Source organism: Mauremys reevesii, linkage group 11 (assembly GCF_016161935.1).
Source record: "Mauremys reevesii isolate NIE-2019 linkage group 11, ASM1616193v1, whole genome shotgun sequence".
In the NCBI taxonomy this organism is placed as follows: domain Eukaryota; kingdom Metazoa; phylum Chordata; order Testudines; family Geoemydidae; genus Mauremys; species Mauremys reevesii.
In genome coordinates, this window is record NC_052633.1 from 29,199,675 (window position 1) to 29,213,402 (window position 13,728).

The 13,728-nt window shown below is 40.1% G+C and overlaps 1 long non-coding RNA gene across 1 annotated transcript in view; it reads left to right on the plus strand.

Moving 5' to 3' along the window:
- LOC120374961 overlaps positions 1-9,979 on the plus strand; it is a 33,562-nt gene extending 23,583 nt beyond the window's left edge. Inside the window, exon 4 of the long non-coding RNA XR_005586367.1 lies at positions 8,444-9,979. This is a non-coding gene — a long non-coding RNA (uncharacterized LOC120374961). The remainder of the gene's footprint in view (positions 1-8,443) is intronic.
- Positions 9,980-13,728: the final 3,749 nt, after the last annotated feature.

The following is a 13,728-nucleotide window of genomic DNA, read 5'->3' on the forward strand; positions in this document are numbered from 1 at the left end:
ATCCCTCTCTTAGTTCAACTCCTGCTGCTTTCACCTCTTTCATCTTATTTCCATATTTTTGTTTTGTTTTTAATTTTTTTTTGAGAGAGAAACTAATTAGATTCCCAGCACTTCCCGGTCCAGTGTTTCAGCTGCCTAGAGCTCACAATGTATCACAAAGTCTGACATATTAAGAGATTATATAGGAAAAAATTGAAATGAACACAATTACATGAAATATTTCATATAAAATAGGACCCTGTTTTCTCCAAAAACTTCCCCATTTGTAAAACCAAACTCTACTTCTTTCTGAGGTTTTGAAATATTCAGCTAAATGTTTTTACCTCCTTCACTTCACCCTCCTCTGCCCTGCTACATGTCCTCCCCATTTCCAGCTAGGCCTGGACGTGCACCAAAAATGTCACTAGATTTGTTTTTTCTTGGGAGATTTCTAGCCCAGTTTGGCAGACTCAAGAAGTTTGAATAACAGTCTGTACTTCTGAATGTTTATCTGAACCAAACTCTAATTCTGAGCCTTTTAAATATTCTCATTACTAGGAAAAACGCTGCTAAAACAAAACCTTATAAGCATCTGAAATTTGAGATCAGGGTTAATGAAACCATAATGTAAATTGGCTCCGTTTCAAATGATTTTAATAAAACTCACATGACTGAGTTCGGTGAACAAGTTAGACTCTTTTGTTTGTAAAAACAAGCCTGTTTTCCCTGTTACAATGCATTTGCAGTTCCTAATCCCTCTGACCATGTATGGAAAATATTTATGAATGTTGGATGTAGATTTCTGTGCAACATTGTTCTGAAGAATTGTATGAATCTGTAAGCTATATAACATCATTGGTTATAAAGGTTGTTCATTCTTAGAATCTCTTTTTGGGTGTCCTTTTCTATGGTGCAGATAACACCTCTTTTGTCTTCTCAATAAACTATCACCGATGCAGGATGTGTTTTAATCTTCCTGTAAGATTTTTTTCTCAAAGGCTCTATGTATTTCATTCATTCATATATAATATTTCTCCCCTTAAGCTATAGCTCTCACTCTGTGTGTGTGTGTGTGTGTGTGTGTGTACATAAAACAATAAATAAATTATGGAGATTAATAAAATAAAACACAGAGAGGTGAGCCTCAGTATTTTACATTTCTTTTGTTCACAGGAATCGGTGTGTTTTATAGTTCTTTGGATTTGGAGAAAGTTACGAATCTTAAATGATACATTTCTCCCCTTAAGCTATACCACATGGTCAGATTTTAAGCAGAACTCCCCACTGGTTTCAAGAAGTTGTGCTTTAAAACTAATAGCACACTACGGCCCCTTGTTTTGAAAATTCTGGAGGTGAATCTAAATCTAAATTCTGGAGGTGAAAATTAAATATAGAGTCGTGCACTTAGAACAGATATACTTTGCTGAAAAACATCCCATGAAATTTCTAGAATCAGATGAAACAAGGTTATTTACAATCAAACTTGAGGCCTGCTATACTCCCAGTAAAGTCAAAAGTAGTTTTGTCATATAATTCATTGGGTAAGTGGGGTCAGGCTCTCCCGGAAGTGTTCCAATTTTTCATCTGCCATCAGAAGCTAAGGGTGCGTCCAGACTACCCGCCAAATCGGCGGGTAGCGATTGATTTTGCGGGGATCGATATATCGCGTCTCATCTAGACGCGATATGTCGATCCCCGAACGCGCTCCCGTTGACTCCGGAACTCCACCGGAGCGAGTGGCGGTAGCGGAGTTGACGGGGGAGCCGCGGACATCGATCCCGAGCGGTGAGGATGGGAGGTAAGTCGGGATAAGATACTTCCACTTCAGCTACGGTATTCCCGTAGCTGAAGTTGCATATCTTACCTCGACACTGCCCCCCAGTGTGGACCAGGCCTAAGAGGTTACTTTTCAACTGCCCTCATTCTGCTACATGTAACTGAGGTTGAGCAGCTTCCTCTGTTTGTAGCAAAATGTTCTCAGAAGGCACAAAACTGCAGAAAGCTACTGCAACAATGGGAAAGGCAAGTTACAATGTACAGTACATCCATTCCAGGAGGAAAAGTGGTTTTAATAATGTGCATGGATATAGCAGATGCTTCTCTGTGTCTAACGCCCATGCTGAGGTAGGGGGCAGAGATATATACATTGTACTTCCTTTGAAAACTAACTACTTCCCTCCTCTTTCACTTTACCTTATAACTATGTTAATCTGGTTAGCTAGATCCTGTTCACAGATGTGTGCTCTAGTTATTTAAGAAGTCATTTGTGATCTAAAAATAGAAGCCACTAACAAGGAAATGATGGCTGGTCTCACAATAGTTTTGGTAAAAATTTCTTGAGACAGCTGTCAAGTTCCAGTTTCCATGTCCTTTTTTTTAATCATCTTCCTCACAGATACAATATTAATTCCACCAGCTTCTGGAACAGACAAGTCCTGCTGTTGAGGAAAGGTCTCAGCACAATGAAATAGATTCCTAGTCTGACTGAAGGGTTGATCTCAGTGAGATGAGAGCAATGTGACAACAGCCTTTTCAGCAGGACATATCTAGTTTAGGCTTTTGAGATCTGGGTTGCAATAGTGCAGTCCTATCTTTAGCCCTGACTACAGCCTTTTCAGCCGTGTCGCTGGTAGGCGGCTGGGGAAAGGTCCTGCACTCACCTGCCCGGCAGGAAGTGGAGCACCATGACTGGGAGCTGGCAGAGTGGAGTGGGCTGGGGCCGGGCTGCTCTGCTTCTGCTGCCACTGGTGAGTGTGTGTGGGGGGGATCCTTTCTCCCGAGCCCCCTCCCCCAAGTGACATGGCTGGGGTCAGGGCGAGGAAAGCAGAGCTGGCTGTTCCTGGCCCCACACTAATCCCCTGGGCCACTCTGGGACTGCGGGGCCCCCAAAAGTGCCCTCCTACAGCTCCTGCCCCTCAGACCCTGGGGTGAGCCCCTGACCACCCCTGAGACCCTCTGCCCCTTATCGAACCCCTCAGCCCCGGTCTGGCCCAACACCCTTAACACGCTGCTCAGAGCAGCATGTCAGAGCTTTACCGTGTTGTATGCGAACCCGCGTTCTATCGGGTCACATTGTATCAGGATAGAGGTGTATGAATATAAGAACAGCCATAGATGGTAAAAACAATGGTCCATCTAGCCCAGTATCCTGTCTTCCAACAGTGACCAATGGCAGGTGCTTCAGAGGGAATGAACAGAACAGGAAGTCACTGAATGATCCCCTGTCATCCAGTCCCAGCTTCTGGCAGTCAGAGGCTAAGGACACCCAGGGTTGCATCCCTGACCATCTTGACTAATAGCCATTGATATACCTGCCTTCAATGAACTTATCTAATTCTTTTCTGAACCCCGTTACAACATCCCTTAGCAATGAGTTCCACAAATTGACTGTACATTGTGTGAACTTCCTTTTATTTGTTTTAAACCTGCTACATATTAATTTCATTGGGTGACCCCATGTTCTGCTATGCAAAGGAGTGAATAATACTCTCTTATTAACTTTCTCCACACTAGTCATGACTTTATAGATCTCTATAGAATCGCCTCTTAGTCATCGCTTTTCCAATATGAAAAGTCCCAGTCTTTTTAATCTCTCCTCATAAGGAAGCTTTTCCATACCCCTAATAATTTTTGTTCCCCTTCTCTGTACCATTTACAATTCTAATATATTCTTTTTTGAAATGGGGTGACCAGAACTGAATGCAGTATTCAAAGTGTGGGTGTATCATGGATTTATATAGTGGTATTATATTTTCTGTCTTATTATTTATCCCTTGTCTAATGGTTCCTAACATTCTGTTTGCTTTTCTGACTGCTGCTGCATATTGAACAGTTGTTTTCAGAGAACTAACCACAATGACTCCAAGATCTCTCTCTGGAGTGGTAACAGCTAATTAGATCCTATCATTTTGTATGTATAGTTAGGATTATTGTTTCTAATGTGTCTTGCTTTGGGCAACAAAATGGCAGATGAAATTCAATGTTGATAAATGCAGTCACCCAGTTTTGTGAGATCCCTTTGTAACTCTTTGCAGTCAGCTTTGGATTTAACTATTTTGAGAAATTTTGTATCATCTGAAAATTTTGCCACCTTACTGTTTTACCCCTTTTTTCCAGATCATTTATGAATATGATAAACTGTACTGCTCCCAGTACAGATTCCTGCGGCACACCACTATTTACCTTTCTCCATTCTGAAAACTGACCATTTATTCCTAGTCTTTGTTTCCTATCTTTCAACCAGTTACAGATCCATGAGAGGACCTTCCTTCTTATCCCATGACTGCTTACTTTGTTAAGAGCCTTTGGTGAGAGACCTTGTCAAAGGCTTTCTGAAAGTCCAGGTACACTATATCCCCTGAATCCCCTTGTCCACATATTTGTTGACCACCACTCAAAGAATTCTAATAGATTGGTAAGGCACGATTTCCCTTTACAAAAGTCATGTTGACACGTTCCCTCACAATTTGTGTTAATTACCCACCCCATGAAATATCTCCTTAGGATATCACCAATGGCTTTCCTGAGAAGCCAAGGTGTGATGCTGTATGCTTGAAAAATGACAATGTATTTAATTAATATTACCACTGTTAGACAATTGTGACAAACTTGTACAAAAATACATCATGTAAGGTATCAACAGAAAAGTTAAATATTTGCTAAAATAGTTATCTTGTTTCAATCCATGTATCATCACTATATCTGAAGTTATGAATATTGACTATGTAATCTATGTCTTACATATATTGTTCCTGGGGTAACTTCCACAAGATTATTTACATCTGTTCTGGCCACACATTGTGAATGACTATTCAAGTTTTATGTCCCATTAAGGAACAGTTCACTCTAATCATGGGGCCAAAGAAGAAGCCTGTCCCACCTGATGAACCTTCCTGTGGATGCCCCAGCCAAAATATGGGTAATGGCTGCCCCTGTGAGTCAGCAAGCCATGTAAGGGCATGTGACTTGCTCATGTGACCCTGGACTCCATCTTGTTTTCCACAAACTGTGCTGTGAGCTCTGTTTTGTGTCAGTACAATTCCAAGCACATGGTAGAGGATATAAAAAAAACCTTGAAACATCTCCATGTTGCCTCTTTCCTGCTTGGATTCTCTGGACTGTGGATTAACAACAAAGGGAGCATATTTGAACTATGGACTGAGGACCATTGGAGTCCATTCCAATCTTTTGGAAGTTACCAGAGACGTTACAAGCCAGCAGTCTATAACATCACTGCTACAATCCTGGTATAAGAACATTGCCATTATTGTATGTACATGATCTATTAACCATTTTAACTCTCTTCTTCTTTTCTCTTTTAAATAAACCTTTAGATTTTTAGTTAGTAAAGCAGCGTGATTATTGGATAAAATGTGAGTTATACAATGACCTGGCTATGTGGCTAATCTCTTGATATCAGAAGATCCCTTTATTTGATTAAATTGGTTTTCAGTAACCACTCACCATAAAGTCTAGTGTCTGGGTGGTGAAATAAGTGCTAGAATGTGTAAGGAGATTGCATTTTTAACTTCTTGTTAACAAGTGTGGTGACACAGAAGTTTAGTTTTGTCACTGGCTAGATATATCTTATGATCGAATAACTACCAGTGTGGGGTGAGTCTGCCATATTTCTCAGAAGTTTGTCCTGAATCTGGCATCTTTAGCTGCAACACACTAAGGCGCAGTAACACAAGGTAACAACCCTGACTTTGTTGGCTATGTACCAAACATTGGCAGCAAAGGCTCTCTGAGAATTTAAAATCTGGTATATGGTTAGATGATTTTCTGAGTGATTTAGGCTCTTGAGATGGGATTTGTTACTAGCTTTTGTTAAAAATATAAGACCACATCTTAGCTTCTTAATATATTAAAGTGGAAATTGACATTGATATATGGTATCAGACATTAAAATGGATAGTAGTATTGTAAAATGTAGGAAGGTGCGGAGTATATTCTTGCCAACACTCAAACTCATTTTTGAAATTCTAACATGTTTAACTTTTAAAAGAAGGAGCTAAAGATAATTCAACAATAAGTATTTCACAGCCCCAAATCTTGCCATTCTTGTGTTGAAAAGTAACTATCAACTCTTTGCAGGAGTGAAATCTAATATTGACCTAAAGATGAAACATTCTGTTTGGTTTTTAAAAATGTGCAATTAACACAGACTGCAAAAGTCAGAGCTATTGCACAGCATAACAACTATCTCTTCTGTAGGGATCCACAGAGAAATAGTCAGTACAGTACTTTTTCTTGATTGCCTGAGAGATTTTTGAGGGTGTTTAATAAATTAAAGAACAGAGCTTTATTGACTATGGTGTTCAAGAACAGCATCTTAAAAGGGCAAATCTATAAAACATAGCTTTGTTTGAAAATAACATTGGGTTCCTACTGACTTAAGTATATTGTACCTTTACAGTAACATTTTTTGTACTGTCCTATTTGTTATAACTCTTTGCAAAGAAATCTAAAAAAGATTTCCAGACAGGCTTTCTTGCTTAGTGGCTTTATACATCCCAGGGTGTTTTTCTGAGGATCAGAATTGTATACCCTCAAGTGCAATTAGATAAATGTTCTGTCCTTAACATTTAAATCTGAACACTGTGCGAAAACAAATATTAGTTACTGTGTGTATAGGCATAGGGCCTTACAGATAAAACCTTAAATATTTGAGGCTAAAATCTGGCACAGAAAATTGCAAGGGTGAAGTTAGATAAACCAGTTAATCCAAAATCTGTTTTGTTCTTCAAGGACCCAGTCCAGTAATTCACTTAAGCATATGCTTAGTTTTAAGCATGTTGACAGTCCCATTGATTTTTTCAGCTTGCTGCACCCAAGCCTAATTTATCCTTTTGAATCCTTCTACCACTCTCATCTTCATGTCTTCTCCCATTCTATCCATTATGCCCATCTTGTTTGTAATATAATCACTCCCTCTTCATTCAAATCCCTTTCTCAAAACACAATCCTTCCATTAAGCTTTCAGTAATGGTCAGTTGAACAAGGACATTTTATTTTTAAGAAGGAAAAACTGCATCATTTTGAGTTTGGAATTTATCAGGGTCTATATGTGTTTGAGTTTAAGCCCTGTGTGGCTAAGATTGTGCATCCTCTCTATGCTGTATGTCTCTGAGGCTATTAGTACAATTAATCAGTAATTATAAAGCTGTGTAGCCCGTACCTTAATGTTACTTGACCATAGGTTTCATAAACTGACTTTAGAATAAGTTAAGTTTTACAAGTCAACTTTTGTCCATATGTTTTGTAGGGAGAAAAATGACCCATATGTTGTAAGATTGTAGTCATAATACACATCTGTTCAATATGTTTCAGTTAAAGTGACCCAAGTGGCACAGAGATCTGATCCATATCTATCTTTTTAAACAAAGTACATCTTCTGAGTGTTGCAAACACTGGAATACAGGATATTCCACAGGACCAGAGCTGCAGAGGCAAAGACACGGGAAATTCCCTAGGCTCCATTTTCCTATTACCTTCCATTTTAGAGGATATATTTAGCTAAGCAGGATATTTATATTGTAATAACTATACTACATCAGGCAGAACTATCCACAGTTCCTGCAATGGAAGTAAAATACAAATGCCACTAAACCATATAAGATGAAGGAAGTTGGAAAAAGACAGGGAAATGTTTAAATAAAAGTGAAATAAGTATGTACAGTTGAAATGTGGATTTAGCCCAAAGAAGCATTTTCCAAATGTTTTAGCAGTGTAGTTATTAAACAGGAAGAACACAAAGACAGGAGCACAATACTAGCCAGACATACACTGATTCGTGTTGTGCTTGTCAGAACTAATCAAATTAGTATGAACAGCCTGCTTGGATCTGATTATGTTCTGAATCATGAATTTGCCCAGTTCAAATAATGTGATGTTTTCTAGGCCCAACAGAAGCTAAATTAAGGACTTTGTTTGAGGGGAATAAAACCCACAAGAGAACTTATGAACCAAGCCGCTATTTTTAATTGGATGTGTCTGAAACAGAATAACAGTGACAGACTATCACTGAATAATTACAGCTTAGGATACCGGAGTGTAAGAATAGAGTTCATGAAAACAAATCATGCTTGTTTGCCTTAAAGGTGACTTGTCAAAATGTATTGTAGCACCAGGGGTCTCTAAGGGGATCAGGTGAGACCACACTGCCTAAATTAACTTTAATGTAGCCAGAGTCGACACACAGCATTGCCTGCCTCCCCTAGAACTATAAACAGGCTACTCTACTGCTGCAAAATATACTTTTGTTTCAATTTTTTCCATTTCCCCCAGCATCTCTTTCAAACCCAGCTCAGCTAATGAGGGACAATATATCTGTGCCTTTAAAACAAAAACAAACAAACAAACAAAAAAAGGCTAATTATGATGTGTGTGTGTATTGGTTAATTTGTTTATTTTCTTGGTTTGGTATTTTTGTTTTATCTTTTTCTGTTTGTTTTTCTTTTAGAAACCCCATATCTTGTTTTCTGTGGTTTTGCTGAGGTAGTCCTTTGAAGACTGAAAAACCAGCAGATTTATTTCACCACAAGAAACAAGAGACTCGAAGCACCTGAGCAAGTAAGAAGGAAAAGATTTTTATTGAGATATTTAAAATTTTATGGGCCTGTGTCCCTGTTCTGGCTGATAGGCAGCTCATACTGCAAAAGAATGTGCACTTCCTGGAATTCTGACCACCAGGAAAAATAGTGCATGTGTGGCTGTAACTTCTGCAGCTGTGATTGTCAGTGGAAAAAAGTATGAGTCATGTCTTGCTGACCTCCCTCTTCAGCCCTTGTATGAGAAGAATCTACACAGTGGTACATAGAACATAGTTATGCATTTACAAATATGTCTCCATATGTACTATAGCAAAAGCACTAATTATATGAGAATGTCTCTTGCCTGTAAAGCAGTATGTATAGCATATACATGGAAGTGGGGCTCTACTTTCTGAGGGCCCAATCCTGAAAACACGTACGGGCATGAGTAGCTTTGAATAGTTAATTGGAATCACATGAGTAGGTGTTTGCCAGTCTGGCCCGAAGCCTTAATATACCTTTGACTCCAATGTTCATTTGTGGCCTTTACTTAATTATTACAATATCCTACAATGAAAGTGAAGTTTAATAGGGTGGCAGGATTCACGTTAGCTGATGTTGAAACCCTTCAAGGAGACAGGAGGATAATTACTGCTAATGCAGTGTGGGAGTTATGGTTCATCAAACTTCACCCTTAACATATGGGAGGTGATGGTAGCCCTTTGGGAAGAGGAGGCTATGGGTCTGGGACACAGTCAAAGGAAACCAAACTTAGGGGCACCCAACCTAGGGAGAAGGTTTAGGCTGGGGAAGGTACCTAGATAGAAGGGTCAGGCTAGAGCTTGTATAATGTCATTTTTCAATTAACCTTTTGTTAATAACATTAAAATCAAGGAGTTGGTAACTTTTGACTATTTATGATGAATGAGTAGTTTGTGAGAGCTGGGTGAGGATTCCATCCAGTTACTGGGTTATACTTGTCACAATTGAAGAAAAGAGACATTTTTTTCCTGTGGGACTTAAGCACCTCAGATATTGCTGCACTTATCATAAAACACCTGCAGAGTACGGAAGTAGTATTGTCCCAATTTTATAGATAAAGAATTGAGGCACAGAGGTCAAGTGACTTGTCCAATCTCACAAAGGAAGTTTGGGGTGGAGGTGGGAACTAAACTCTGTTCTTCTGATTCCTGTTCAAGTGTTATAACCAGAGGACCAGGCTTTCTTGTCTAATGCTGAACAAGGTCCTTTTCTGTCATGATTCTCTGTCCATGGTGGTTTTCTGGATTGTATGGCACACTTCTAAAGATTATAACATAAAGGTGTGCATTTTACCATGAATGATGTTGATGTTTCTTAGAATGGCCCTGTGAATAAATATGGTGGAAACCACCACATGAAATGTAACAAATCTTATTGCTTACTGGAATGTATCCTTTCCCAAATTTCTTCAGTGTGACTTTTCTACAGAGAATTTTTACAGCAGAGATGCTTAAATTAGAGTGAATTCCAACTGCCAGGAATTTGATCGTAAAAGGATGGTGTATGTTCATGCTGATGCCATCTGTGATGAGATGTCATTTCAAAGGGATGAAAAAGCTCTTTCTTTTGAGGAAATTCCAAGAATCTCTGATTAATGAATATTTAAACAGAACCCTTGCCCAAAGCAAGGCTATCAAGTGTGAAATAAAAATTAGAAAGTCATTGGACATTGATTTGAATTAGCTCACAATGACCTGGTTTATGCTTTTGGCCTCTAGAAAAATTATTAGGACATAAAGATAGTCTTCTGGGAAGGACATTTGACTCTTAATGAGTGAGTCATCAAAACATGAGTAGTAAAGGTCTTTGGTTATAAAACATAAAGTCCCTGGGAAACTATCACTGTGTTAAGATGGCCTGTACAGTACTCACTGGCATGGAAAAGGGGCAAAGAGAGTCTGAAGAAGCTCTCTTATCTCAAGTAGGTAGTAGAGTTTATTACTTGGAAAGCTTGTATGGTTTGTGTAAGCCCAACACTTTTACTATAAACAGAAGAGGGTTATAAAAGAGTCCACAGTGTCCTTCATGTACTACATCATAGATAAATTTAAGTTTCCTTGCCACTGTACAAACTACCTGAAGGACCAGATCATAGCAGAAATATCCATCCGTATCACAGCAAGGAAACATGGTAATATTCCACCCACAGAGTTTCTTCATTCTATGGCAGGGGTCGGCAACCTTTCAGAAGTGGTGTGCTGAGTCTTAATTTATTCAGTCTAATTTAAAGTTTCATGTGCCAGTAATACATTTTAACGTTTTTAGAAGGTCTCTTTCTATAAGTCTATAATTAAACTATTGTTGTATGTAAAGTAAATAAGGTTTCTAAAATGTTTAAGAAGCTTCATTTAAAATTAAATTAAAATGCAGAGCCCCCCGGACTGGTGGCCAGGACCTGGATAGTGTGAGTACCACTGAAAATCAGCTCGCGTGCCGCCTTCAGCACTCATGTCATAGGTTGCCTACCCCTGTTCTATGGTCACAAGGAGTAGATTTTTGCTCTCTCAGGAGAAGCAACCCATAGTCAAGCCTACAAACCACATGGATTCCCAGAGGTCTTCAAAATTTACAAAGTAATCTGTGCTGAGATCCTGTGCCTCCAGGATGCAAGTTACAGACACCTCTTGCAAAGTAGTAATGAAGCAACCTGACCAGTCTCCTTGTTTGTGCACAGTAATGCTGCTTCCCCATGGATAGTCCATTTCTCTTCCAAAAATTGAGACATTTTTAACTACCAAAAATATGCTAGTGAACAGGAGCAATAGGGACTACAGCTGGGTAATAAAGGCTCTGGGCTCCTTGCAGCTATGCTCCTGAGCTTCAGTGAAATACTCTGTCAGGAACTACCCAACTAGTGCCTGCATTTGGGACCCACTGTATGGAGGAAGCTATGCAGAAAAGTTAATATAATCTCTGTGTTAATTTTCCTATGGCTGTTCCACTGCATGCCTGGCAGGGTACACTATGCATGTCCCCTCTGCCTACCCCGTCTCCAGCTGTGGATCCATGCAGCCAGTAGAAAGCCCTTCATGTTATCTAGGAGAACTGCTGACTCACAGGTAGCCACTTCCTCCCTCTTTTCAAGGAGAAGGGGAGATCTGTATGCAGAGGATGCCATCCACACACAGATACTTAAGATGGAATTTTGAAAAGCAGTCAGCATTGGCCTAACTCTCCCATTGGTGTCAATAGAAGTTTCGCTATTGACTTTGGGATTGGTGTTTGGGCAGTACTGAGTCCTTTTGAAAATCCCACCTCCAGGGGACAGCCTGGTCTTATGTACCTTGTCCTGAAAACTAGATCTGGTCCAAACACTTTCCATGATTTTTTTTTTCCCATTGAAAAATGACCTTTTTTTCTAACCGGACAGTCATGAAAAATGATTCACCTTTTCCCTGACACTTTAATATTTTTAAAGTCATTGTCAAGAATGTTATCAAAAACATGTTTGAAGTACTTTATCAGCATATTATTTTAGCCTGGGGGCAGAGCCTCAGCTGGGTGAATCATTCTCCATTCTCACCAGCTGAGGATCTGCCCTCAGGTTTTTGGTTAACAACAACAAAGGATTAGAAAATGTAATGAAAAATCAGAACCATTTGGAACCCCAGGAAATAGAACCAACTTTTAAAAATTTGGAATCATTTCTTTGTTTTTGACAACTCTGCTTCAAACTCATATTCACATGAATAATTCTTGGGGTTTTCTTAAGGATGGGGGGGAACCCTGAATCTAATAGCACCATAATTCCAGAGCCAAGTTTTCTAATTTGTGTTCCCATTTTCCTATAATGCCATCTTTTTTTAAATTACAATTGGTACTGGAGCATAGCTTTCACCTTTTGGTACAGACAAATGGTTTCAAGGAAAGAGGGTAAAGCATGAGAGAGAAGTGATATGTTCTGTTAAGCCTGTAATAATAGTTGAAGGGTTAATAGCATTACCAGTTGGGTTTATAACCTTTTATTTGAGAATATAATTATCTTGTTCTATGCATTCTTTAAACATTTGCATGAAGCCAACTTTGATATGAGTCAAGTATTAAAATTTTAGAATCTCATGGGCTGTCCCTTATGGAATAATCCTATGCAATTTAATAAAGGATATGGATTTTTTTAAAAGAAATACCATATGATTCTACAGCAAAGACATAATTCACTATTAAATTCTACTGGGTGGTTTAAAAGAAAAAAAGATCTATACAAAAGGTCATTGTTTTCTATTAAATTCTGTAAGAAGTTTCATTAAGGGCTTGAAGAACAAGTATTATATCTGACCTTGTCTATAAAGGGATGTTTTCTAGAGTTTTAATTTAAAAGCCAGGTCTACACTACTAACTTACATTGGTATAACTACATTGCTCAGGGGTGTGAAAAAATATACACTGTTAGTGGCATAGTTATACCAAACTGACCCCTGGTGTAAACAGCACAAACTGTCCCCTTCTTGCAGAAGTGGATTAACTACATTGACGGGAGAAATTCTCCCATCCGTGTAGTAGCATCTTCGCTAAAGATTCACTGCAGCTTTTTAAGTGTAGACCTGCCCAAACAGCCTGGCTCCTGCCCCCTATCTTCCCTCTCCCACTTCCTGCCCCCTCAAATCCCCTGACCCATCCAACCCCCCCACACTCCTTGTGCCCTGACCACCCCTTCCCAGGACTCCCCCATCCCTAACCACCCCCCCCAGGACCTCACTCCTGATCCAACCCCCCCCCACTCCCTGTCCCCTGACTGCCCCAACCCCTATCAACACCCCCATCCCTGGACAGGCCCCTGGGACGCCCATGCCTATCCAACCCCACCCTGTTCCCCGTCCCCTGACTGCTCCCCTCCAAAACCTCTGTCCCCTGTGACCCTCTGCCCCTTATCCAACCCCCCCCACTCTCCACCCCCTTACCATGCCACTCAGAGCATCAGGAGCTCGCAGCCTGCACTGGCGAGGTGAGGCTGCGGGGGAGAGGAGAGCGCAGGGGAGGGACCGGGGACGAGCCTCCCTGGCCAGGAGCTATGGGGCTGGGCAGGACGGTCCCACAGGCCGGATGTGGCCCACAGGCTGTAGTTTGTCCATCTCTGATATGGAGACATCCAAAGCTGAGGAAGCTATCCAGCTACAGAAGACTGCTGTCACACCACCGGGGGAGGAGGATATGGCTCTGCCACAGGGAGGACACT